Genomic DNA, 24,202 nt, shown 5'->3' with positions numbered 1-24,202 from the left:
GTGCAGCTTAGCTGGTGGGGCAGCAAGGGTTAGTGTAGTGCAGCTTAGCTGGTGGGGCAGCAAGGGTTAGTGTAGTGCAGCTTAGCTGGTGGGGCAGCAAGGGTTAGTGTAGTGCAGCTTAGCTGGTGGGGCAGCAAGGGTTAGTGTAGTGCAGCTTAGCTGGTGGGGCAGCAAGGGTTAGTGTAGTGCAGCTTAGCTGGTGGGGCAGCAAGGGTTAGTGTAGTGCAGCTTAGCTGGTGGGGCAGCAAGGGTTAGTGTAGTGCAGCTTAGCTGGTGGGGCAGCAAGGGTTAGTGTAGTGCAGCTTAGCTGGTGGGGCAGCAAGGGTTAGTGTAGTGCAGCTTAGCTGGTGGGGCAGCAAGGGTTAGTGTAGTGCAGCTTAGCTGGTGGGGCAGCAAGGGTTAGTGTAGTGCAGCTTAGCTGGTGGGGCAGCAAGGGTTAGTGTAGTGCAGCTTAGCTGGTGGGGCAGCAAGGGTTAGTGTAGTGCAGCTTAGCTGGTGGGGCAGCAAGGGTTAGTGTAGTGCAGCTTAGCTGGTGGGGCAGCAAGGGTTAGTGTAGTGCAGCTTAGCTGGTGGGGCAGCAAGGGTTAGTGTAGTGCAGCTTAGCTGGTGGGGCAGCAAGGGTTAGTGTAGTGCAGCTTAGCTGGTGGGGCAGCAAGGGTTAGTGTAGTGCAGCTTAGCTGGTGGGGCAGCAAGGGTTAGTGTAGTGCAGCTTAGCTGGTGGGGCAGCAAGGGTTAGTGTAGTGCAGCTTAGCTGGTGGGGCAGCAAGGGTTAGCGTAGTGCAGCTTAGCTGGTGGGGCAGCAAGGGTTAGCGTAGTGCAGCTTAGCTGGTGGGGCAGCAAGGGTTAGCGTAGTGCAGCTTAGCTGGTGGGGCAGCAAGGGTTAGCGTAGTGCAGCTTAGCTGGTGGGGCAGCAAGGGTTAGCGTAGTGCAGCTTAGCTGGTGGGGCAGCAAAGGTTAGCGTAGTGCAGCTTAGCTGGTGGGGCAGCAAGGGTTAGCGTAGTGCAGCTTAGCTGGTGGGGCAGCAAGGGTTAGCGTAGTGCAGCTTAGCTGGTGGGGCAGCAAGGGTTAGCGTAGTGCAGCTTAGCTGGTGGGGCAGCAAGGGTTAGCGTAGTGCAGCTTAGCTGGTGGGGCAGCAAGGGTTAGCGTAGTGCAGCTTAGCTGGTGGGGCAGCAAGGGTTAGCGTAGTGCAGCTTAGCTGGTGGGGCAGCAAGGGTTAGCGTAGTGCAGCTTAGCTGGTGGGGCAGCAAGGGTTAGCGTAGTGCAGCTTAGCTGGTGGGGCAGCAAGGGTTAGCGTAGTGCAGCTTAGCTGGTGGGGCAGCAAGGGTTAGCGTAGTGCAGCTTAGCTGGTGGGGCAGCAAGGGTTAGCGTAGTGCAGCTTAGCTGGTGGGGCAGCAAGGGTTAGCGTAGTGCAGCTTAGCTGGTGGGGCAGCAAGGGTTAGCGTAGTGCAGCTTAGCTGGTGGGGCAGCAAGGGTTAGTGTAGTGCAGCTTAGCTGGTGGGGCAGCAAGGGTTAGTGTAGTGCAGCTTAGCTGGTGGGGCAGCAAGGGTTAGTGTAGTGCAGCTTAGCTGGTGGGGCAGCAAGGGTTAGTGTAGTGCAGCTTAGCTGGTGGGGCAGCAAGGGTTAGTGTAGTGCAGCTTAGCTGGTGGGGCAGCAAGGGTTAGTGTAGTGCAGCTTAGCTGGTGGGGCAGCAGGGGTTAGTGTAGTGCAGCTTAGCTGGTGGGGCAGCAGGGGTTAGTGGTAGTGCAGCTTAGCTGGTGGGGCAGCAGGGGTTAGTGGTAGTGCAGCTTAGCTGGTGGGGCAGCAGGGGTTAGTGGTAGTGCAGCTTAGCTGGTGGGGCAGCAGGGGTTAGTGGTAGTGCAGCTTAGCTGGTAGGGCAGCAGGGGTTAGTGGTAGTGCAGCTTAGCTGGTGGGGCAGCAGGGGTTAGTGGTAGTGCAGCTTAGCTGGTGGGGCAGCAGGGGTTAGTGGTAGTGCAGCTTAGCTGGTGGGGCAGCAGGGGTTAGTGGTAGTGCAGCTTAGCTGGTGGGGCAGCAGGGGTTAGTGGTAGTGCAGCTTAGCTGGTGGGGCAGCAGGGGTTAGAAGTAGTGCAGCTCAGCTGGTGTGGCAGCAGGGGTTAGTGTAGTGCCGCTTAGCTGGTGGGGCAGCAAGGCGTACTGTAGCTTAGCTGGTGGGGCAGCAAGGCGTACTGTAGCTTAGCTGGTGGGGCAGCAGGGGTTAGTGTAGTGCAGCTTAGCTGGTGGGGCAGCAGGGGTTAGTGTAGTGCCGCTTAGCTGGTGGGGCAGCAAGGCGTACTGTAGCTTAGCTGGTGGGGCAGCAAGGCGTACTGTAGCTTAGCTGGTGGGGCAGCAGGGGTTAGTGTAGTGCAGCTTAGCTGGTGGGGCAGCAGGGCGTACCGTAGCTTAGCTGGTGGGGCAGCAGGGGTTAGTGTAGTGCAGCTTAGCTGGTGGGGCAGCAGGGGTTAGTGTAGTGCAAATTAGCTGGTGGGGCAGCAGGGGTTAGTGTAGTGCAGCTTAGCTGGTGGGGAAGCAGGGGTTAGTGTAGTGCCGCTTAGCTGGTGGGGCAGCAGGGGTTAGTGTAGTGCCGCTTAGCTGGTGGGGCAGCAGGGGTTAGTGTAGTGCAGCTTAGCTGGTGGGGCAGCAGGGGTTAGTGTAGTGCCGCTTAGCTGGTGGGGCAGCAAGGCGTACTGTAGCTTAGCTGGTGGGGCAGCAGGGGTTAGTGTAGTGCAGCTTAGCTGGTGGGGCAGCAGGGCGTACCGTAGCTTAGCTGGTGGGGCAGCAGGGGTTAGTGTAGTGCAGCTTAGCTGGTGGGGCAGCAGGGGTTAGTGTAGTGCAAATTAGCTGGTGGGGCAGCAGGGGTTAGTGTAGTGCAAATTAGCTGGTGGGGCAGCAGGGGTTAGTGTAGTGCAGCTTAGCTGGTGGGGAAGCAGGGGTTAGTGTAGTGCCGCTTAGCTGGTGGGGCAGCAGGGGTTAGTGTAGTGCTGCTTAGCTGGTGGGGCAGCAGGGGTTAGTGTAGTGCCGCTTAGCTGGTGGGGCAGCAGGGGTTAGTGTAGTGCAGCTTAGCTGGTGGGGCAGCAGGGGTTAGTGTAGTGCAGCTTAGCTGGTGGGGAAGCAGGGGTTAGTGTAGTGCCGCTTAGCTGGTGGGGCAGCAGGGGTTAGTGTAGTGCAGCTTAGCTGGTGGGGCAGCAGGGGTTAGTGTAGTGTAACTGATGTCAGTATAGTGTAGCTGAGCAATGTAGAGTAGCTTGTTAATTCATATCAGAGAGTCATATGTGCATTGTAGTCTAGGGCAAATTTTAGTTGTTAGCCCCTTTATCATGTATGAATGAGTTACCATTTAGCACAGAAGCATAATGGATGTCTGGAAGGAAACACAAAACACTAAGCAGGTATTTACATAAATAAGAACTTCACTATTCTAAAAGGGATGATGGAGCAAGGTCTCTCCACACTAACTGACTTCCCGGAGGGTACAAACAGTACTGACATTAGACCATCATTTGCATTATCTTCAGAACACAAAAGGTCCAATGTAGTAAAATGCAAACAACCTTATCACGCAAAGCTGTATACAGCTTGTGGTAAAGACCAAGTAGCTTCTAAAGTATGTCTTTAGATGCCTTAAAGGCCCGAGTTCCTTCTGAAGTATCCTTAACAAGGCAACCTGGCACAATACAGTCCCCCACCGCAACCATGGTGAGTGACACACAGGCACATGACAGGTTCTCATTGTAACGGCGATAGGGGCACATTTGTGCACTGACTACAAAAATGGGCGATATAATTCCTGCACTAGATAGTGGCCATGGCCTATATAGGTTTGCCAAGCCCAACCTAGACCACATTCTCAACCAGGTGAATGACCCAAAACCAACTTTACTTGGGCACAAATTGCTAACTCACATGGTCTGCTTTGTGTGGTCTCTTCAGCTGACAGTGCATTAGGAGCTCTGAACCTGTAGCCATGCATTAATGCAAGAATGTTAGAGCACCAATCAAATTTCACCTTGGCCAAACCTGATTGGTGCATTTTCAAGCCACATACATTTGCATAATCCAGTATCAACACTGGTCATCCCAAAATGTGGTAAAGTAAAAATAGCTATGCTCTGAAAGTTAAGAGACACCAGGCTATCATCCAAGGCTTTCCACATGGATGTGAGCTACTGAAACAAATTTCTGTCGGATATCAGATTGTGACACCAGTGTCAACATCTACAGCAACAACAGTTTGGCTTAATGGGTCTTCAATTCCAAGCAGTGTTACATTAACCATGTGATGGCTTAAGACTCATACACATGTCACACATAAAGCTCAACCAACAGCACAACAAGTTGTTTACACGACAAGTATGTACACACACGCCAACCAACCAAACAACCAACTCGCTTGAATACTATGCGAGAAAGCTAAACAACAAACTGCACAACATGTCTGCATTCAAAAACAACAAAGTTGTCTCAACGACTTGTACACACATGATCAACCTGCAAGATAGTTGCGCAGGTTGATCCACCAGGTGGATCTGGCAGACCACTTGTTATCAGTTGGTTGTCTTCTTGCTTGCCAGATGTACATACACTCAAATGTCTTCCAAAAAGACCTAGTTGGGCAGATTGTTTGGACGTGTGTACAAGCGATTAGCATATCACACAACTTAATTGAAATATTTGCCTTCATCTTGCAATTCCTGTAGTAAAATATTCTCCCATAGCTCTGACTGTATGCTCACACTCACCGATCTGAATGCCAGAATTATGCAGATCAGAGCAGCGGCCCAAGACTAGTGATCGCTTCAGGTGAGGGTGCTTCTTGTCATGTAGCCAAGGTTTAAAACCAGTGACGTGAGCACAGAAACCACAGGACGCAAAAACAACATTCAGCCGCCATCCATGGCTTAGAATTGGGCTCATTGGAGTCTGTAGCATATGTGAAAAATCAGGCATGTGTGAAGAACTGAAGAAAGACAGAAACTTTTAAGCCAAGTTAATTGTCCTTCCCCTCTACGAAAAAAAAATCCATATTTAGTCATCTCTACAAGTTTAAATGTTTATAACTGAAGTACGCAGGTTTGTATACATTTTGTGTTTCTCAGTTACATTTTGATAGCTCTGCTAGTGTAGTTTCATTGTGAAAGCCATCTTGTTTGGTTGTCTCTGTCATTCGTGACATGGAAGTGATTAGCCCTACAGTGCCAAAAACATACCCAGCATCCCTGCAGATGCCCCACAATACTCCTACCTGTGCAATGAAAGAGTCACTGCAGTAAGCCTAGTAAAGCAGGCAAGACACACAAGGTCCAGGATTCTAGGGTTGCTGTCTCGTAGGGAAGAGCTGCATCAGCAAAGAAGGCAACACAACATTTGCACGACAACTATTCAAAGGTTCCAAGGAGATGTTATACAATACTATACGGAATTTCAGTTTTATATTCAACTCAACCTTGAACTTTTTTTTTTCTTTAATTACAAGTCGTACTGTGTACAAAGTACAGCCTTTCCTGCTATCACTAAACATAACCAAGCCTCTGTCAAGTGTAAACATTATTCCAGCTCCTCACTAGTCAGACACCTCCAGCACAGTCTGCCATTAGTAATAGAATAATCTCACCATGCATGATGGATAACTGCTACCATCGCTGTCAGATCAGATACTTGTGCCTGTACTGAAGGTGGCCATACATCCAATTCAATAATTATCGAATGGGATGAAAATCTGTGCCGCCAAGTGCATGCCTGATCGACGATGCGACCAATTTTGGGCTGAGCATGTGCATTGGACACGCTGTAAGATGTCGGACAGTTGTGGTCGATTGGGTGCCCGGCGGTAACTGAGCAATCTCTGGATGAGCGACAAATCCCCCGGCGCTGTCAGCCCTAATGTTAAATGGTCCCCCCTGGTGTACTATACATTACCTGTCCGTGTTCGCCACTGGCTCTAGACTCCACCGCAATTTGCATACACGTGCCCCATATGGCTGCCGAAGTACCGTGGGTACGTGTGACATCACGCACGTGCCCACGCTGGCAACAACGTGGGGCGTCTGTATGCGGATTGTGGCAAACAAGTATAGTGCACCTCGCACATATAACATTAGGTGGGACAGCGTCGGGCCAGTGAGGCAGCATCACAAGGCTGGTTCCAGATCGATTCAGCATTAAACTGCTTGAGAATTGGCCTGACCACTGCAGACAACAGATCTCTCTCAGATTAGATTCGAGCAGAGAGATCTGTCTCTTGGCCGATCTGCCCATTCATCGTCTGATGTATGGGCACCTTAAGGGGTGCCCATGCATAACTCTCTTTATGAGAAAAACTGGCAGATATCGATGCTGCAATATAGCCAACCAACCAAAACCAGTCGAAATTATCCATCAGACACATTGGAAATCTCGGTCGCAAGGGCTCAATCGTGTGTGCAAAAGTAACTGTGCTCAGTTTCCCAAAGACTAAACGGACCCTGGACTGTCTCTACCACCCTCAGGCCCCTAGAGTGTTGCATACTCACTGGGCACGCTGAAGCAAATCCTTCTGTGTATGACATAACTTTGAATTGTTAATGCAAGCGTCTGTACAACGTGACACCACTGCATGTACTGACGCCAATACATACGCCAGTGTCACATGGTTCAAGCGCTCGGGATGGTAGTTAAAAATAAAAATACGGCAGACACAGGTGGCGGCGAGGCGGCACATCAGCGTGACAGGCAGGTGAGCATGCTACACTCCACATTCCTCCATCTTCAATTTTTCCTTAAATGCAGGTACGCAGTCTGGGCATTTATTATCCAAAGAGTCAGTGTAGTTATAGTGGCTGTCATTTCAGAGCAAATGAAAGGTTGTTTCGTAATCACCAAATCCAATACCAAAGTGCATTTAGAAGATAGTTTGGCATCTTGCCATTCACCTGAAAACTGGGCAACTGTCCTGCCGGTGAAATGTACTGATATAAACATTAGTACTAAATGAACTCAAGTACAATGTACAAGGTCCAGGTCAGTAAGGATGAGGTAACCACTGAAAAATCTGGAGTTTATGAACAAAAATGACATCAGTACCTGTATTCTCTGCTGGACCTCTGCTTAAAAACGCCAGGCTAACAGTAGGGTATTTATTAAAAACACAAAGGTGGTAAGGGGCACCCAGGGGTGTGTAAACTGAGTTAAAAACAAATAAATCAAATTCATATATATAATGAATTTTTCATAAGCAGGCAATGCGTTTCGTGGATCTCTGCCCACTTCCTCAGGCCAAATAACATGCCAAAAGAGCTAGAATTGCAGTTATATGCAGTTAGTACGAGTACCTGAATCTGTCACCTGTACACCCCTTCACAGCAGCACTCAGGCTGGCACAAGCCATTCTAACCTGTTAACATAACAACAACAAAAGTAATGGAAAATATAAGATCAGGTAGCTGGCTGAACTGTCTACCCTTCCAAGCAAAGCATGTGACATTAGCACTACTTTTATTATTGTGCATGTATAGAATGTTGCCACCTTGCAAAGCACTATATATAGTGATGCCACTGTCTAGTGTCCCCATAATAATCCTAGGGTAATTTTGTGGAGGAGGCAATTAACCTACCCGTATGTTTTTGGGACATAGGAAGAAACTACGGCGTCTAAAGAAAACCCATGCAAACATGGATGTGCATTCAAACTCCATGCAGATAGTGTCCTGAACACAACCTAAGTCTGGGACCCTAGCACAACCATAGTACAGTTATTAGGAATAACCCCGATCTACAGTGAAAGTCACTTATCTGTAGTTGAGGGACATGTTGTAAGACTCTGGGGGGAGTTCTACATACTTTAACCTGAGGAAAAATCTTAACCCCCTCCCCCCCCCCCCCCCCCCCAGAATCAGGTCTCCAGTGACCTGGATGTGAGGGATCATTGGCAAATCCCATTGCTCTTAAATGCAGTTTGGTGCAATATATTTCAGCTATTTCATTTCTAGAGTCACCCATCTTCCAGGAGGCATGCAGCACCACCTGCACACTTTTGCATATAAAAAGGTGCCCCCCCCCCTCCCCATTGTTCTAAATATACAATGCAACCAACCAATTTTATAGAAATTATCCGAAAAAATGAGCCAATCGTGCTTCACCTTCCTATTGCGGAGTAATAAGCTGGAACCTAAGCTGATGCCATAGGGACCAGCATCTCAAGGAAGGGCAAATGCAACGGAGATGAACCATAAAATGTAAGGAAGGTCTTCTCCAAATATGCACAATAAATGAAATGACACCAGCAAAATGAAACCAGCATTTACCCTTTCCCTCAGATGACTATTCATTCTACTATGACTATTAAACTTCAAGCACTCCCAGTATGACGGAGTAGATCTAATGATTATGTAATTTACTGGAGTGGACCTCGAACAGTTTGTATCATTAATGAGAGTACTTTAGTGTGCTGCCACCTTTGGGCATTCAAAGCATTTGAGATACTCTGAGGGATAAGTAAGCAAATGCATACTCCACCGCCTTTTACCATCAAGTAAGTCATTCAGAAAGAGGTGTGGTGCCATTTACATTCCTGACCTTCAATGTAGATTGCCACAGGCAAAACCAAGTTCTCTGCACCGTAACTGCAACTCACGTAAGGTTCTACAAAATCTCTGCAGGGAGCAGTTTCATATCTAATATCTCTGGAGATCGGTGCCTTTTCTGTCTCTAAAGCCTGGTAGACACGTATGAGGCATGTTGCCGGTGATGGATCGGTACTCGATCCCTTAGATGGCTGGGCAGAGGCTGATTGAAGCGTTGTTAGCCTGCAGGCTAGTGACTTGTTCTGTTCCAATGTGGGGGGCTGAGTGGCATGGGCATAACATTATGTGGTGGGCAGGATAGGTGGAAGGAACAAGACTCTTAGTCAGTAGGTTGAAGGGATCTGCCAGGCCAAGAGAGGTCGGGTGTGCTGTACACAGGCAGGATTCTTGGAGGAGGCAGTTGTTAACCTTCTTGGCCGAATTTCATCTAGCGAGTGAACGAGAGATACGCGCTTCATTCGGAATATAACAGCAGCAGAAAGCTTGTTCCATACTGCAAGCTGCTATGTTATTTCACCAACAATTCGTGTTAAACGCAAACCTGAACTGAAAATAATCTTATGAGACGATTAACTGTATGCGTATTAGTAATAGTAAATAGAACTTTACTGCAGTCTCTTCAAGGTATGGATACAGGTACCAGGGCTGTGGAGTCGGAGTAATTTTGGGTACCCGAGTCAGAGATTTCATAAACTGAAGAGTCAGAATCAGGAGTCGGATGATTTTTTTCAACAAAATCCACAGCCCTGGTAAGTATCAGACTAAGAAGTCGGAGTCGAGGAGTCGGAGCCATTTTGGGTACATGGAGTCGGAGGTTTTGGGTACCTGGAGTTGGAAGATTTTTGTACCGACTCCACAGCCCTGACACGTACCATTACTGTTACCATTCATGGGGAGAGAGCACTGTACAGATGCATCATGCACTGTTGCTATGGAGAGCGGAGGAGAGATGACAGCACGATGGCTTCTGGAGGGTGGGGTACGGAGGGCAACAATGTACTCTGGGGTCATTGTCATTTAAAGATCTGACATGCTAGATCTTTAAAATAAGTTCAGAGGACACCTGTGCACATGCTAGATTCTTCGCCGAGATTGCCCCAAATGGCCAAGCTGGTGTCCATAGGTTTAATTTCAGATTTAGGCTGTATTTGAGAACGGACATTTTTTGTCCATTCTCCGTTTATTGCAAAAACTGACAGGGAACGGCTACCATTTTATATATATGAGCAATTCACACTTGGCAGCCTGTACCAAATCTTTTGGATCTTTTGTTGTAAGTGTTCTTTCACACCAGAGCCCCTTTCCAGCATTTCAACGCAAAGACAATTCTTTGCGTTAACCAAGGTAAAATTAAAGTCCATAGACTTTCATTTTACCTTTCACACCGACGCTGCGTTTCGTTGCGCTTTGACGTTCCTGGGTGTGTCAAATCTGTCTAAAGTTACGTTTTGCGTCAATGATTCTCTATGGAAATCGTATTTTTGTGCGTTTTTCAAAATGCATAATGTAGGAAAAAGCATCCCAGGATGCAAATCGTCAGCTTCCTGTTTGTCATTCTCCTTATGCTCCTTCAGCAAAGGATGCACCCAGTATGTTCTTTTTTTCTCTCTTCTTAACCTCCTTGCCGGTCTAAAAAATCCGGCAAGGAGGCAGCGCCGCACTTTTTTTTAATTTTTTTTTTTTTTTAAATCATGTAGCGAGCCCAGGGCTCGCTACATGATAGCCGCTAAGCGGCGGCATCCCCCCACCCACTCCGATCGCCTTCGGCGATCAGAGTATGCAGGGAATCCCGTTGAGAACGGGATTTCCTGCAGGGCTTCCCCGGTCGCCATGGCGACCGGGCGGGATGACGTCACCGACGTCGTGACGTCAGAGGGAACTCCGATCCGCCCCTTAGCGCTGCCTGGCACTGATCGGCCAGGCTGCGCAGGGGTCTGGGGCGGGGGGGGGGTGGCTCGGCGCGGCGGGTAGCGGCGAATCGGCGGCGATCGCGACCTACACGCAGCTAGCAAAGTGCTAGCTGCGTGTAGGGAAAAAAAATTATGCATATCGGCCCAGCGGGGCCTGAGATATCCTCCTGCGCAGGTTACCCCGAGCTGAGCTCGGGATAACCGGCAAGGAGGTTAAAGGAGTTCTTTCGCGAAAAAAGTAGGCAGTTAAAAAAATGTGACAGATGACAGGTTTTGGGCCAGTCCATCTTTTTAAGGGGGATTCTCTGGGCTTTCTTTGTTTTCAACAGCATTTCCTGAACAGTTGCAAAATTTAACTGACATAATAGTGTGCAAGTGATTAGGGAGACCGGCTGGTATCTTGCTATTTTGGCAGTTAAACTGTTGTTCAGGAAATGCTGTTGAAAACAAAGAAAGTCCTGAGAATCCCCCTTAAAAAGATGGACTGGCCCAAAACCTGTCATCTGTCACATTTTTTAACTGGCTACTTTTTTCGCGAAAAAACCCCTTTAATTGCATAATTGCAATTATAAGAATAAGTGAAAGTCCAACCTCTGCATACATAGTATTGCTCTGTACTGCAAATTATCTCCTCTCAAACCTCAAAGAATGTGCCTGTAAGAACCACTTATATACAATTCGATAACCAATCAGAATATGTAAACTGTATTTGACCAATCAAATCACCTCAAATTGCATTTGTAGTTGAAAATTAAAAACATATGGGTGCATGTCTCAGAACTCATTGACCAATCAAATCACTGCATTTTCTGACAGCGGAGTACAAAAACCCTGCATTTTGAAGACACTAAAACGCAATAAAACGCACTGAAAGGTAGGCAAAACATAACAAAACGCAGTTTAAAAAGTCCATAAAAACGTTCACTACAGCTGTTGTCAGGTGTGAAAGAGGCCTAAGCGGACCACAATTCTGTGCAGCAATAATACCGGAAGAGTAGAAGTGTATAGCCTATGGGGGGGGGGGGGGGGGGAGGGGGGAGGGGGGGGGGGTAACGCACCTGCCCCCGGGCACCAGGCAGACCATCGGAAGGGACACTACACTATCAGCTCCCGCTGAACAAAGACTCCTGATCCTGATGGCCTCACGTGATCCTCCGCCAGTGGGAACCATGCCTATGAGCTTCTGTTCTAATGAAAAAAAGTGTAAACAGCAGCTATGACTGAATCTGGTTCATTCAGCTTCCAGGGGAGAGAATCAATTACCATTTGAACTTTTAAGCAATATGTTATCATATGTTGTCTTTGTTCAGTCAGATAAATATATATTTATCAAATTTGATATACTGTATATGGTACATTGATTCATTGATTTACTCCTGACACTTCTCATGCAGCTCTATATTGTCAGGGTCCCTCTAGTTACCATGGTTTCTAGTACTCAAAGACAAAAGACAAAGACAAACACTTATATAGCGCTTTTCTCCTGGCAGACTCAAAGCGCCAGAGTTGCAGCCACTAGGACGCGCTCTATAGGCAGTAGCAGTGTTAGGGAGACTTGCCTAAGGTCTCCTGCTGAATAGGTGCTGGCTTACTGAACAGACAGATGAGATTCGAACCCTGGTCTCCCATATCAGAGGCAGAGCCCTTAACCATCACACTATCCAGCCAACTCGACTGGCTTGTCAGTTGAATACTCTGTAGTAGATGCCCGTGGCTGTGAAATGCCCAGTAAAAGGAAGCACTAAAGAAAGACGTTCTGCACAAGCACTTTCATTCCCTGGGCATGCGCAGTTTGGAGCTTGCTTATTCCCAGTTCAGATTCCCTTGTTCACAACCCAGTGAAGTTCCAAGATGCTGTGAACAGAGATTCTGTGGAAACAGGATTGGGAGGGCCCCTAAACACAAATAGCAGAATGCATTAGACCTATTAGTGTTAGACGTGCTGTGGCACCCCATGGTATTTAGATTTTTAAAGTTACCACACACTTCAGGTGTACTTTAAGGAATCCCAGGGAAATCTTGCTGGTTAATTGAGCGCATCTTTACATGTTCTGGCCCAGCAGAGAGCCTTACAGAGCCCCTTTCTGACAAAGGCTCACCTGACCTTTTATCCTCGGCCATGGACAAACTAACTGGCAAACCTAGTGCCATGGATTACATTTAGGACAAATTTGCAGAATTTACAATAAGGGGATGAGAACACAACTAAAACCCTCAATTACTTAGGTATTGCACCATTCCCCCAAACTGCTCAATGCTGTGCTATCATCATAACCTTTGAGCAATATCTGAAGTATTAAAACTGGTTCCAATTCCAGGTTATGTGCTGATGTCACTACATGTGTCAAGCGGTAAAGGGCGCTCGTGGTGGGCAATGTCCCACATTGGCCTCAGTTCACTAAGCAGTTTAGACTAGTCTACTGATAGTTTTTAGTCTACTGATGTTTTGGTGTTAATCAGTTGCATCAAAAGAGAAGTCACTAATAATTACCAAATGTTTGTAGACCTGGTCTAAAACATTTGGTAATTAGGTTGGTGAAGCAGGGGAAATGATCAAGAGATGCAATTCATAATAATAATCTATTACATGAATATAAAATCATTCCTCTTCCTGATTTACATTCTGAATTTTATCACAGGTGGTGACATCTTTAAGTCTGCCAGATGATCTGTACGGAATGTTCTTTACTGAGAGTTCTATGCACAGATGTAGATATTGTTTGCTTGGCACTTGGAAAAAGCCGCCGTTTCCCACAGTGCAATGAGGTTCGCAGACTGCAAACTGTCAGGACCTTGGTCATGACTTCACACTAAGGGAGGGGTTTCACCATAATAATCAGCCATACAGACCTCCCTGATGATCAATTCGAGAAAAGGTAAAGATTCCTGTTGGGGAAGGTGGTATCAGCTATTGATTGGGATGAAGTTAAATCCTTGGTTAACGTTCCTCTTTAACAAATTAAAGAATTGATTGAGGAGGATGATGGAAAAGTGTTATTTGGAAACTGTGTGGACCAGAAACAAATCAGAGTTCAAGAGGAGCAGCTGAAGCTAAGCCATAGCTAGAGGTAGACCCCAATTCACTTTTATAAACTGAGCAGCAAACTTTCTTTTTAGCACAATTAGTCCCAGTTAATGTAGAGCACATACGTAACCTCACCCCAAGGCCAGCTTTAACTCAGCTGCCGATAGGAGCCTTTCCGAATGCTTGTTTTCTGACTCGTTTCCTGTTAATGGCAGTAAGCAGACATTTGGGTTTTATTAATCTTCACATGGCTACACAGGCTGACAAATGCCAGGGACATGTAAAGCAAAATCATGTGTGCTCAGGATCACACAGAGAGGGCTTACTGAAAAACTTTCCAGTGTGATTCCCAGCTCAGAGTCCATGTTGGCGATTGCATAATAAATGGAACAAAAAAAACATGCAGAGTCAGCAAGATGCAAACTATTGAGAGGAAAATAACACAATGAAACTACAACTCAAGTTCACACAATCCCTGAAAAATATGCAAAAAAAAAAATTATGTTGTTCTAACCCCAAAAAATAAAACAAGAAAAAAAAAATAAGTGTTACTTTTGGCAAAAGTTTTTGCCCTGTAGCGTCAGTGAACTGTAATATAAAGTGAGGCACTAGTCTATTTTAGAGGACCCAGCAGGAAACCTCACTGTATTCCACTAACATGATTGGATGAATGGCAGCCTCTTGAACTGCTGGGTTTCACAAAGATTGTAGTAAAGTATGCCCCACTATTCGAACAATCACAACACTTTGTGCTGCAGAGGGTGCTGTAACTAGAGAACTGTCCCTATGAGGTTTCCTGCTGAGTCCCTTAAAGTACACTAGTGTCTAAAGTGGTGCAATGCATACATGCAAAGTACAGTAACCTGCAACAGCTTTCTTTCTGGTTTCACCCAAAAAAAAAAAAAAAATATTCTGAATGGTTGCCATGGCCTACCAAATGTTGCACATCCTAAAGCGTACCTTTGTAGGGGGAAAAAAAGCAGAAGTTAGATACTTACCTCAGTAGAGGGAATCCTCTGGATAATCCACAGGCTTCCCCATCCTCTTCGCCCCACGGATCCAGCACTGGGACCCTTTGAACATATTGGACAAAGACTTGTCGAATAAGTAAGCATGAGCACACTTCCATCAGTGTGCAGGCGAAGTGACAGCCCATGCCTGGCCTGCACAGTAGTATCATGGAGCCACTTGTAAACAGCTTTTCCCTCTGTGCTACTGCACAGGCCAAGAGCACAGCAGTGAAGAAGAAAGGATGGATGAAGCCTTTGAGTAATCAGATATGGTCAATGACATACTAATAAATCTATCATGCACACAAATTTAGTGCATATTGTGAGCAAGTTGGGGTCTGGCCCAATCAAATGCACTTCCTACTGACTTTGATGGCCCAATTCCATTTGCATTGAATTTTCAAGACAGAATAATTTGAATCTCACTGACCATTTTTCATGGAGTGTTTCCACTAGAAATTGCAAACCACGCAGGAAAATGCAAACTTTGTGCTTTGCATTTTTTGTGAACTACGAAGTCCCATTCAACTACACAGAGAGTGAAATGCAAACCCTGCAGAAATGCAGCATACAGGGCATTTGCACATAGCCCAAAATCAGATCATACTAATGGAATCAAAGTGCCACAATTTACATTAAAACACCAGCATCCTTGTGATTGAGATCGAAGAGCAAAGTCAGTCGCATACCATTTGCAAGGTGCAGAACCATAGCAGTAGCAATCCAAACAACCGAAGGTACGCAAAATCAATCTTTCAGAATAAAGCTTGGTTTAATCACATATCGTGACAACATTCCATACAACAGAAACAACATTTCGGGGCCACGGTGGATCTCCTTTGTCAATGTATCAGTACAGAATGGAACCATTCTGTTCTGAAACCTTGACAAAGGGGACATGCTGTGGCCCCGAAACGGTCGTTGGTTTGTTTTGAACCAAGCTTTATTCTGCAAAATGGACTATACGAACCTTCTGTGATCGAGAAATGCATCGGGTGAAAATGCATCCGCTCTGCTCTAATGTTCATGACCCTGTCCAATAAGCTCGACAGTAACAATAGCGTCCAAACATTGTCAGAAGAACTTTGTTGCTTTACGGCATAGTAGTAAAGAGGAGTTCAACAGCACTTCAATAATCAAAGCATATAACATGGGCAATAGTTTACAGGATAATGCATACTACAGAATGTTGTACAAATAAGTTATTTTATTACTCCATGATTACTGGAAGAGAACCTTGAACTAACTAATCTGAATGACAAGTCTGCTGTTCTTTGCCCTTTTTTTGACTCCTATATCAGATTATTCAGACCACAAAGTGTAAGGGCCCGTTCAGACTACAAAATGCGGACCGCAACGCATGCGGACCGCAACGCGTACGAACGCACGCATGTCCGCGTTCGTATGCGTTGCGTGGCTGATCCCATCACTGAAAAGTGAATGGGACAGCCGCGCGTTTTTGTAAAATCTGCGTGCAGCATGCGTTCCCGGACCGCACAGGTCCGGAACGCATGCTGTGTGAACATCAGACATTGCACTCTATGCAATGTCTGATGTCGTGCGTTTTGGCCACCTGCACGCGTTTCCAAAACGCGGCTGGAAACGCGTGCAGTGTGAACGAGCTCTAATGCTGATGCAAAAGCTGAAACAAGGCTAGCAATTAGATTTCAGCATATCACACACAAAGGGATCTATGAGGGCTCTTTCACACTAGAGCCTTTTTTTAAGCACCTGCGATTTTTCAAAATCGCCCTGAAAGCGCTTACACCATGCTATCCTATACGCTAGTTCAGAGTAGGGCAATCCGTCCACTTTCCGCTCAGAGAAGCGCTGCATGGACCATTTTCGGGGCGATTTTGCTACAATGGAAGGTGTAGGAAAAACGCAAAACGCTCACAAAATAGCTTCGTGCAGTGATTGCGCTCACGTTTTTAAGAATAAATACATTGCATTTATTCTTTTCCAGATCAAAGAGTTCTCTTCCTGACTGATGTAAGGAAGTGAAAAAAAAACAGAATCGCTCTGCAAAAACGCCTAAAAAATGCTTACCAAAAACGTCCAAGGAACAGAAATCACCGGGGAAAAAAAATTGCTTCAAAAAATGTCCAACGCGAACGCTAACGTGATCGGAAAGCAACGTGAACGAGGCCTGAATGCTGTGGGCATACCCTATAACTTTCTAAAATGAGAAAGAGGCAAGCATTAAAACAATAATATTAATGGAAAAGACACTGACTGCCAAAACAGTTTAAAAAGGGAAAAAAAAAAAAAAAAAAAAAAAAGAAATAAAACCTCCCAACTTTTTAAGACAACAACAATAAACATTTTGTTTAGTGCAAACCTAATTAGACAAGGGAAACGCCCACAACTCCTGCCACGCCTTCATCACACCTCCTGTCAGGCATGTCACAAACAATCCAGGAGCAAGATACAGATTTTCACTTTTGGAATCAAAAAGGTCCTTTCTTCCATTATTCTTCTGCTTACATTTGGAAATATGCAGGATTATGAATTTGGCGGAGTGAACGGTGTGACACAAGGGGGAGCTGTCCAGGCCATCCATATACATGTGCAGAGAGTGGCATAATTGGGGGCTGCTAAATAAACAAGATAAGCAGCGGGCGCTAGTCTACTTTAGGGAACCCATCAGGAAACCTCATAGGGAACAATTCTCCAATCACAGCATCCTCTACAGCAGAAAGTGTTGTGACTGGCCAAATAGTGTGGATGTAGTTTACTACAACCTATGTGAAGCCTAGCAGTTTGAGAGGGTGCTGCCAACCCAATCACATTATCAGAATTTCCCTATGAGGTTTACTGCTGGGCCCCCTAAACTAGACTAGCAGCAAGCAGTGTCCTGGTAGTGGAAACTGCCCTTAGCCACATGTGTACTGTCATGCAGTTTTATGATCACATTGTGCAGAAGTAGTTGGGGAAATTGCAGGGGCGTAGCAACAGCAGTGTTCTCCCCAGAATTTTTTTCTAGCCGGGTGGCATGAAAAAGTAGCCAGGTGGCATGAAAAAGTAGCTGGGTGGGGCGAGATGAGAGAATGCAGGGCTGGTGCTTCTGTGAGCAACTATGTTTACAGCATAGGAGGAAGTGGGCCGATGACAGCCGGGTGCTTACCGGGACAGCCGGGTGTGGAGCACCCGGCTAAAAGAGCCTGGGGAGAACACTGAACAGGGGGTGCAGAGGTAGCAACCACATCGGGGCCCTTGGGCCAGAGGGGCCCCAAAGGGCCCTCCCTCAACTACAGTATTAGCTCTCTATTGGTCCTGTGCTCATAATAACTTCTATAGATACTTTGAATAGTGGTAATCATTAACAAACTGTTGCCCATCCCCCTCTTCCACCTCAGACACTGTAGTTGCCATTGGCAGGTTTTGGTGCGCCGTATCATTTGTTATGTATGGAGTGCTTGTGGGGTCCCATAGTAAAACTTGCATCGGGGCCCACAGCTCCTTAGCTACGCCACTGGGAAATTGGCTATACCCCGGGTACGAAGCATGTAATATGGGCACCTCCTTGCACCTGAAAATTTGGGAGCTGCATAGACCACAATGTTAATTACGGCTATCAAATGTATAATTTTGGCGTCAGTGGAGCACAGTATAAACAATGACGCAAGTTTACTTTAGGGGACCCAGAAGGAATCCTCATTGGGAAATACAGCTAAAGTGATTGGGTGGACCCTCTGGAACTGCTAGGTTTCCAATAGGTTGTAGTACACTATGCCCAAACTATTTGGCCAATCACAATGCTTTGTGCTGTAAGAGGGTGCTGTTAGCGCCAACAATATTTCCCCGCAAAAAAAAATAACAGCGGAAGGATGGCGCAAATATCAGCAGAGGCAAAGTTAGCAGCAGCAGGGGTAAGTGGGGGTTGGTTTTAGAAGTAGAAAGGTGGTAGGTTAGTGTTAGGCGTAGGTGGGGGGGGGGGGGCAGTTTAGTGCAAGACTTTAGTTTGTTAAATTAAATGCAGGACATCAGCAAAATGATAGATACTTTACAATCTGTATTATCCAGTACCCAATGGTAGAATATCTATAATTTCAACAATATTCTACTACCAGCTTCTCCCAGTGCAGAAAATGTACCCTTTTTCAATGTACGTCCCAGGTAACCTCTTTCGTGCCACTGGAAATTGCTATATTCAGTTTCCTTGCATATAAAATAACCATCAATACAAACTATTCCTTAATTAGAGCCTGGAAATGTCATTTACCATATTATTTAATAAGATTGATACATTAGGCCAAAATAAGAATACAGGAAAGTAAAAAAGAGGGACAGTGGGATTACTTCCAAGAGCAGGACAGTTGTGGATTATGGGTTCTCATCCAGCCTGCACTGTGTTGTAAAGTTCTATCCAGGACTGCACAGCTATACAGCAGATGGATGTTACAATAGGAAAGATCAATATTTACAAAACACATAGTAATGAATAGGGCTGCAGCAGGAACATGCAGAGGGGTGCAGTCTGGGGAGTGACTCCATACAGCACTGTGCAGTCCTGAGCAGAGAAGGAGCACAGCCTGCTGAGAATGACTAGTCATCCAGCTCTATCTGCAGGGTGGGATATACTATATAACACACAATAACACTGGGGGAGGGCAGAGAAGAGACTTACAGAAAGTTTGTCCTGCCGCTGCAGCTCGCTCTATAGGTGTCCAGATCCAGCCAGCACCTCTCCTGCTTCACCTTCCTTCCCCACCGCCGGCTCAGCCCGCACAGCCCAGCGCAGCTCAATCCCCGGTAGCCAGACTCCAAGCCCCGCCCACCCTGGCTGCAGCCTCCTTGCTATCTCAACAAGCCCGCCGCTCCCATTGCTCGCCGCGCCTGTCACTCTGCCCATACAGGCTCTCTGATTGGTCGGCAACCGCCCCTAGTCTTCTAGGGTGGAGGAGGTAGATACCTTCATTTATTTAGTGTTGTCGCGTCATGTTGGGGAATCGCTGATGGCATGTTGGAAGCAATTCGAAGCTATTGAAGTTTGGGGGAAAGTGCCAGAGAGGGTTTTTTTTATTTAGTTGATGCAGGCATAGAGCAAATGTGTTAAAACATTTAAAGTGAAAGTTTACTTAAAAGTTTCCTGAGGCTCACACTCAGGAACGCAAGATCGCAATTAACCATATTGTGTGCACAACAATGCAGTCACAGAAAATTCACAGCACATAACTGAATTTTCTGTGACTGCATTGTACAATTATCATTCCAGTGATTCGCTGGGCTGCATGTAGCGCGTTTGTAATTGGCGATAATTGCAAACGTGCTGCAATCGCTGCAGTGAGGGCCCGTTTCCACTTGTGCGGTGCAAATTTGTTGCAGAAAACTCGAAAAGAATTTGCACGCGGATGTGAATTTTACCACGAATTCACATACGCTTTCTTGTCTTTTGTAAATATGCGAATATAACCATGTCAGACCCTGTGTGCTTTTACAATGATTTTAGGCGAAAACTTACGTGAATTCGAATGGAAAATTAGCATAGCGAAAACGCATGCAAATTTCCTATCTTCTGATGGCTCTGCTGTGCAGATTTTTCCTGCACAGAAAAACGCTCTGTTTTCCTGACCAGTGGAAACAGGCTGATTCAGTTGTATTGGTTGTGCGAATCTGTGTGCAGAAAACATATGCAGATTCACGATAGTGGAAACGGGCCCTAATCCCGTAAGATCGCTTGTGCTGGAGCCCTTTGCTGATCGCTGGGGATCAGCAAATTGCTGGCGCAAAGCCTGAATGGGACCTGATAAAATGTAGACTGTAGTTTCAGTGCTGGGCAGACTTGAGGTGTGACCCAATGGATGCTTCCTGCTTGAAGCAACTTGGTTGCGTCCACTAATTTTTAACCACTAAAAGACCGATCCACACCAATTGGCGTGGACGTGGGCCGTGGCAGCAGCCCCAGAACCACCTAACGTCGATCGGCGTAAGGTCCTGGGGGTGGAGTTTGCAGGGGATTACGCGCGCACATCCTCGCTTGAATGACGGAGCCCTGCTCCGTCATCAGCCTCCAAGCGGCGATCGCCGCTAGGAGACTGTTAGATGGCGAAACCGCCGTCTAGTAACAGTGTATAGCACTGCGATCTAAGCCAGCTCTGTCCTGGGGACTTCCGTGTTGCACGACTGTCCCCCTGGCCTGCTCAGGGGTGATCCGCTGTCATAGGCTGAAGCTTACGACAGCTGATCAAAGTGATTGGCTGGCGGGGTGAGGGAGGGGATATAGTTACAAAAAAAATATATAAATAAATGATATAAATATTTATTTAAAAAAAAAACATTGGGGGAGCAATCAGACCCCACCAACAGAAAGCTCTGTTGGTGGACAGAAAAGGGAGGGGGGGATAACTTGTGTGCTGAGTTGGACGGCCCTGCAGCGAGGCCTTAAAGCTGCAGTGGCCTATTTGGTGAAAAATGGCCTGGTCACTAGGGGGTTTTAGGCCTGTGGTCCTCAGGTTAAGAAATATGGAGACCCAGCGGGAAACAGTATCCACACCTCCAACCGAATAGGTTTGTGGAGGCAATAGTCTAAAGTGAGCGCTATGCCCAAAGGCTGCAGGCGAGGGTCCTGGTGTGCAATTTTAGCATAAGTGTTACACACTGGGTCCCCTAATTCTTACAAATTAGTCGACGCAACCGAATTGCTGCGAGCAGAAAGCAGCCATTGGTCTAGGACGTTTTCCGCTTGGTCCCCTCAACTAGACTAGCAGCCAGGCGTTTTGTAAGATAATGTTATTAAAATGAGCTTTTCATACGGATTTGAAGTTAATACTGATGGTAAACTGAAACTGTGCCAAATCTTTGTCACCACTGCAGCAAAAGGGATATAGACTGTCCAGAAATTCTTACATTGCTGCAGAAGTACATAGCTATGCAGTTTAGCACAGACCCTCTGAAAATATCTGCAGGGCCGGTTCTCTCATGAAGCAAGGTAAAACACTTGCATCAGGCAAAGAAATTGCAGGGGCAGCATGTTTGTACTGTATTTTTCACACTTACAGCATGTAGTCAGAGTAGGAGGAGAAGCGAGAGGTGAGTGAGGTGAAGAGGTCATCAATGGGTAAAAGCAGCTTGTTGTGCTGTGTGAGGTGTCTGACACAGCAGTGTTTCATTTGACTTGCACAGCAGAAGGGAGAAGGTGGCACTGCTGTCCTGACTGAGGAGGAATGGAGTAGGGCCAACTGGCTGAGGGTGAGCAGTTTATTAGTCACAGACTCGCAGCCAGCCATCCAGTGTGTTATTGTGTGAGCTGCAGCATGTCATGTCTCAAGTTGTTGCAAATGCTCCCTTGTTGACTGAAGCAGAGTAAATTGCCGGGTGCTGTGTGATCAGTCCAAATTGGAGTGTGTGTGTGATGGGGCTTCCTCACAACTATACAAGTATGCCTCAGGCAGCAAAAAGTCTAGAACCTGCCTGAATATCTGATATTGACTTGTTGGATATGTTCTCGTGCAAGTACGGCACTCGCCCACAAGCTGTCCCATACTACTGTACAGGCATGGCGGCACTCACACATGAGGAGTATGGCTGCACTCTTTTACAGGGGAATGCAGCCACCATCTATCCAAGGGTCCCAGCCAACAGGGATGGTGTTGAGGTGGACACGGGAAGCCTCTGGTATATTCCTTGGGATACATACTGAGCATGTGTAGAGTTCTGACACACAGTACAAATCACAAAGCTTGACTTAGTGGAGCTGACCCGAATGCAGCCTATACGGCTAGGGTCACACTTGAGTCAATCACACGCGGTTTTCCCACATGCAGAATCGCATCGCATGTTAATCAATGGTTCACGTTTAGTGCGGTTCCCATATGCAAGGTAAAACTTGCTGCATGCGTTATTCTACACACTGCATGTGATTCCTATTGCTGGCAGTCAGCTGACTGTAGGCTAATATGCAAGGAAAGCAATCATTTAAAAAAGGGCATTGTAGCAGGCAATATAGCAAAGATGCCACTTGTTTCTGTAGGTGGTGTGGAATATAAGGCTGTGGAGTCAGAGCAATTTAGGGTGCCTGGAGTCGGAGGAGTCAATGGTTTCATAAACTGAGCAGTTGGAATTGGATGATTTTTGTACCAACTCCACAGCCCTGTTAAGTATCAGGGCTCGTTTCCACTATTGCGGTGCGGAATCGCCTGGATTCCACCGCTGATGAAATCGCATGTGAATGCGATTCCCAATGCATTTTTTGCATAGATGAGGGTATATGCGATTTTAACCATGTCACTGCCTGTGTGAATTTACATTCGTACCTATGCGAATTTGCGGCAAAAAACGCATGGGGAAACCGCATGCGATTTCCCTATTAAATACATTGCATGCGATTCGCATGCATTCCACTCGCAGGCGAATTCTGTGGCGCTTTTGTGCGTTTTTTCACCGCTGAAAAAAACGCACCTCAACAATGTTACAGTGGAAACAGGCCCATCCACTTGCATTGCATGTGCGAATCCGCATGCTTTGGACGCATGCGGATTCGCGATAGTGGAAACGTGCCCTTACACCAGTGTCTCTTAACATTTTATTGGTATGTACCCCTTTTAAAACGCTGTACTCACCAAGTACCCCCTAGCATAGTAAACATTTACAAGATTTCAGAAATAAAATCAAGATTTCAGAAATAAAATAAATTTTCTAAATTATAATAATAAATAGCAGCCTTTTTTCAGCTGCATGATGACACATATAAAATATTTTACATTTATTGGAGAAATCCCTCCCTTCCTTTCATATTGCCGGGACAGGATCCTGCAGACTGGTGGAGGAGATAAAAAACAAAACACAGGCTGCTACTGATGATGTCACAGGCGAGGTGGTCTCAGCTTGTGTAAGATTTCACACAGACGACACCCCTGTGAGGGAGGGTAACTGATGACAAACACACCCATGATCTAAAACCTCCTACTAAGCTCAGAAGTAATGGCTACTACCTGTATAATGCTGAAAACACACCATGCGTTTCCGCGTCAAATGCGTCCGTCGATACACGTTGATTCAATTATTTCCGAGCGCATTTCGATGATTTTTAGGTCGATTGCCATGTAAAGTTTGGCAAATCAACCTAACGATCCATCGAAACGTGAATCGGACATGTCGGAAATAAACGAATCGATGCGTATTGACGGACGCATCAAACGCAGAAACGCATGGTGTGTATCCAGCATAACCCTAGTTATGAAAAGAGAAGGGGGAAAAGCATGCACTGAAATGCTCATAGGCTTGAAGGAGTGTTTATTTGTCTTTGTATGAGTCAGAGTGGTGCAACAAAATATTTTGAATTAAAAAAAATGTTTGGTTTGGGTCCGCTTTAAGAGACTGAAAAATAGATGACCACTTCTCAATCCCTAGAATACCTTGTGGCTTTCCCTCCATAAGAATGGTGCATTATTCCAGTACACACAGCTCAGAACTTGTATGACAGCATTCCATTCCATGGAGAATTGAAACTACTAGATGGCCCTTTTTCTTTCTAGGTTGTTCATAAAAATATATTTTTTTAGGTTTTTCTCCTAGTTTGCTTGATGTACTAATTTTCGGTATGCTTGTGATGCCTTTGTGCATTAATTAGTGCCATGTATGCTCCTCTTTGTGAGCATGTCTGATTCATTATTGCTTTTGTGATGTTTGTTTCATGTGTGAATCGGTACAAAAATACTTAAAGCAATACTGAATTGACTGTGGGAAAAAAAGGTATATACTTAC

The 24,202-nt window shown here is 46.2% G+C and overlaps 1 protein-coding gene across 2 annotated transcripts in view; it reads right to left on the bottom strand.

The window, feature by feature from the left end:
- The window catches only part of PLS3 (plastin 3), a 153,484-nt gene extending 134,238 nt beyond the window's left edge, over positions 1–19,246 (bottom strand). For both annotated transcript variants that reach the window (XM_068250917.1, XM_068250918.1), the window contains exon 1: positions 19,128–19,246. The gene's annotated coding sequence lies outside the window, so the exon portion shown is untranslated. The remainder of the gene's footprint in view (positions 1–19,127) is intronic.
- Positions 19,247–24,202: the final 4,956 nt, after the last annotated feature.

This window comes from Hyperolius riggenbachi, chromosome 8 (assembly GCF_040937935.1).
Source record: "Hyperolius riggenbachi isolate aHypRig1 chromosome 8, aHypRig1.pri, whole genome shotgun sequence".
NCBI lineage: Eukaryota > Metazoa > Chordata > Amphibia > Anura > Hyperoliidae > Hyperolius > Hyperolius riggenbachi.
The sequence above is the reverse complement of the archived record's forward strand: the minus strand, read 5'-3'. Positions and strand labels throughout refer to the sequence as shown.